A 4,583-nucleotide genomic window follows, 5' to 3' on the forward strand; every position below is an offset into this window, starting at 1 on the left:
TGACCTTTTGGTTCCTGGGTCAATGCTCAACCGCTGAGCCACACCAGCTGGCCAATAATAGAATTTTAATGGATGAGCTCCAAATCCCATCATTCTCTGATGTCCAGGGACTGAATCCCTAATCAAGTCTAGCAGTTATAACTCCTTTGCGGCAAATGCATGTGGATGTTGGGAGGAGGAGTGAGGTACCCTGGAAAGAGGCCGCCCCTTTGGTGGATGGGTCTTCAAGTCTCAGACTCTTTCTAAGGGGACGGAGTGGAGGGGGGCTGCTCACTCAGCCACATTCCCTGGCATACCCCGAGTCTAACCTGGGCCTCTCTGCCATTTTCCCACCCTCTTCAGAATACGTCTACCAATACTCCATCCTGGGCTGCCCCAAAAGATGTGTGGAATATATACGCATCACCAACAAGAAGAAAGACATTTTTCTCTGCTGCAATAGTAGCTACTGCAACAGCTTGTCAGTCAAGGATGAGGTTCCATTCAACCTCCACCTATCATAGAAGTTAAAACCCAGCTGACTGGCAGGGACCTCCTCCCAACTACACCCTACCCATCCTTTCTGAACAGACCTCAACATCCAGAAAAGCCTTTGCTCTCAGCTCCTCTCCCCGCCATCCCCTCCCCACTCTCTCGAGAGCCAAGAGGCCCGAGAGGAATGAACTGTGGCTGAGGAAGGACTGTGGTACAACTCTGAAATGCCATCTGGGCCAAGTGAGGCCCACCAGGCCTGGTAGTCTGGTTCTGCTGTTCTGGCCAAACCCCAACACTAAGTGGGTTGAGAAAGTGGGGGAGGCTGCACTGGGACATTTGGGGGTCCTGAATGGATCACAAGAACAACTCTCATGAATGATAAGACCCGATGCAGGGCAACCCACGGGCTGTTTTCATAGTGGACCAGATAAGAAAGAAGGAATGCAGGGCAGAGAAGAGTCTGGCAAAGTCACTTCATTTCCTCTCTCAAATGTATAGGATCTGAAATCCCACCAGGCCCCTGACATTCTAGGTCTGGGGAGTCCCAGAAACAAGGAGGGCCTGACCAACAGGGCATGGTTTGCCCTGGGGGACCCTCTGCCGTCTTAAGGCTGGTTGGGATCAGGCTGAGTGATGAGGGCAGGGGGAAGGAAGTTTTCTGGCCACTGCATGACTTCAGTATCAATAAGCCTGTATTCTAAAGGAGATTGCCAATTGCCTGAGTCTGAATCCCACCCGTTCCGTCTTCCCAAGAGATGGCATGCAATGACTCAGCATAAGAAAACAGAAGCAGGAAAGTAGGACAGGGGCTCTGCCCACCCAGAGAGACCTGGGCTCCCAGGACCATGTAACTTTGGGAACATTTCCTAAGCTTCCTGAGCCTTCCTTTTGTCCTCTGCAAACTGGGCTGATAGGACTTCCTCAGCCCAGGCTGTTGTGGCTGTTGTGAAGACCAAACGATAAAACATATCACTTTACTTAGGGACTGGCACATATTAACTGCCCAATAGGAGATAACTATATTATTATTCACAATCTAGATATATAAAAGCCTAATATGCAAAGTGTCCCCTCAAGAATTCAACCAGGAGACTGGAAGTTCTATCGCTCACTGTGATGTGTGCTGACCACCAGGGGGTGGCACAGAGCAAAGGAAGGCCTCCGCCAGCAGCTGGCAGCCAGCAGCCGCTAGGGACTCACCCATGCATGAGTTTCATGCACTGGGCCTCTTGGTGTATTATAATTTAAATCCTAAATCAAAGAGGATTCAATGTTGCAGTAAAAGAAAAGCAAGACAATGCCATTTATTGTTCGGATTGCGGTAAGCTATAAAGGACAAAATTCACCAGCGTAACCATGTTAAGTGTATAATTCAGTGACGTTCGTTCACACTGTACACCTCTATACATTTCCAGAACATTTTCATCATCTCAAACAGAAATTGTCTCTATGAAACAACAGCTCCCCAAGTAAGGGGTTAATATAAAAACAAAAATTATGTAAAGAACTCATACAACTCAATTAAAAAATGGGCACAGGCCTGCATAATATTTTTCCAAAGAATGCTGAGATGGCCAATAGGCACAGATTTTTCCCTTGGTCATTAGTGCAGTGTAGAGGCAGTCATAAAGGGCAGGCGTTATTTGGGTTTTTGTTTTGCTCTTATTTTTATTTTTATTTTTATTTTTATTTTTATTTTTATTAGGAAGGGTAACCTTGGCCGGTTTTGCTCAGTGTCAGCCCCTGGACCAAAGGGTCTCAGGTTCAATTCCTGGTCTAGGGCATGTACCTCGTTTGCAGGTTTGATCCCTGGCCCTGATGTGCAGGAGGCAACCAGTCGATGTGTCTCCCTCACATCCATGTTTCTCTCTCACCTCCTCCCTATCTTCTACTCTCTCTCTAAAGATCAACGGAAGAAATATCCTCAGGTGAGGATTTCTTTCATTTCTTCTTTTGTTTACCAAATCTTGAATTATGGTAAATCAGAAATAAATTTTACTAATTTCGCCATTTCGAAGTGTACTGTTTATTAGTGTTAAGTATATTCACATGGTTGTGAAACACATCTCCAGAAATGTTTCATCTTGCAAAACTAAAACTCTACACCCGTGAAATAACAGCCTTCCATTGTTATTTTTCAAGCGCCTGGCAATTACCATCTACATCCTGTTTCTCCTCATTGAAGTGGAATTATACAGTTTTTGTATTTGGAGGCTCTCTTGTTTTTCTCAGCTTAATGTTCTCAAGTTTCGTCTATGATGTACTGTGTGTCAGGATTTTCTTTGTTTTTATTTAATTTATTTTTTAATATATTTTTATTTTATTGTTTAAAATATATTTTTATTCATTTTGGAGAGAAAGGAAGAAAGGGACAGAAACAGCAGTGATTAGAGAGAACCATTGATCAGCGGCCTCCTGCACACCCTCCACGGGGATCGAGCCCACAACCTCAGCATGTGCTCTGACCGGGAATTGAACTGTGACCTCCTGGTTCATAGGTCGACACTCAACCTCTGAGCCATGCCAGCCGGGCAGAATTTTCTTCATTTTCAAGGCTAAATGATATTTCTTCCCATGTAAACACCACATTTTATTTATCCATTCATTGGGTGGTACGGACTTGTGCTGTTTGCACATTTTGGCTGTTGTAAATAATGCTGCTATGGGTGTGCAAATATCTCTTTGAGGCCCTGCTTTCAATCCTTATGGCTATATACCAGGAGTGGAACTGCTAGATCATATGGCAATTCCATTTTTAATATTTTGAAGAACAATCATGCTGTTGGCTGCACATTTTACATTTCACCAAGAGTGACCAAGTGTTCTTAAGTCTCCACATTCTTGCCAACTTTTGTTTTGTATGTTTTGTTAAAAAAAAAAAAAAAAAAAAAAAAAAAAAAATATATATATATATATATATATATATATATATATATATATATATATATATATATTAGACATCCTGCCACCATCACCATGACCCAGCTGTAGTTCTTTCTGATGATATCAGACATAATAAGTACTGGTGCACCCAGCTCAGTATACGATACAATATTTGGTTCTATTGGCTTTGATCTTAAATGGGATGTTACTGGCATTTTAGCATCTAAAAACAAGCCTCCCACAATGGCTAATCCTACCTGCCATCCCTTTTATCTACTTTCTAAGCTCATATTTTTAGATAAAAATCTATAAACTTTTTAAATTTGATATTCCAAAAAAAAAAGTTGATTTTTAGGTGATATTTCTGATGACTTCGAAAATTTTTTTACCTAAATTAAATACATAGAAAATAAATGTAATTAATTTTGTTAGTCTTTCCAAAAGAAAGGTAAAATATTCTATTTAGTTTGTTTTAAATTATGAGTGGGAGACAGTCAATAAATAATAAAAAATACAAATAATCTCCATTTTCCTATAACAAACAGCAAAGAAGAAGATAAAGAAAAGGCTAGGGACAAGAGATGCAAAGAAAAAGAAAAGCCAAGAGATCGACAAAATGAGCAGTAATCACTATATATATTGTGTATATATATATATGTTAGAGGCCTAATGCACAAAGATTTGTGCAAGAATGGGCCTTCCTTCTCTCTGCCTGCATCACCTTCACTCAGGCTAGAGCTACCTTTCTGCCTTCCCACGCTGCACAGAGGCCCAGAGTGGCTGGGGCAGGGCTTGTGTATGCAAATTAACCCACCATCTTCATTGGGTTAATTTGCATACTTACTCCTGATTGGCTTGTGGGCATTGCAAAGGTACAGTCAATTTCCATCTTACTCTTTTATTAGTGTAGATTAGAGGCCTGATGCACAACATCCATGCAAGAGTAGGCCTTAATTCCTCTGGCTGCCGGCACCGGCTTCTCTCCAGCACCCAGAACCCAGGCTTCCCTCGCAGCCCTGGCTTTGTCTGAAGGACATCCGGTCTCATTAGCATATTACACTTTTATTATTATAGATATGGAGAAAGATATAGACATACACATTGCTATAGTTATAATAGGAAGATTTTTACATTAAACAAATGTATACGAGAAGACATAAATCTTTCTTTGCCCAAAACCATATTAAACTCACTCTTCTTACAAAAAATACTGTTCCACTTTCTCA

Source organism: Pipistrellus kuhlii, unplaced genomic scaffold (assembly GCF_014108245.1).
Source record: "Pipistrellus kuhlii isolate mPipKuh1 unplaced genomic scaffold, mPipKuh1.p scaffold_m20_p_20, whole genome shotgun sequence".
Lineage (NCBI taxonomy): Eukaryota > Metazoa > Chordata > Mammalia > Chiroptera > Vespertilionidae > Pipistrellus > Pipistrellus kuhlii.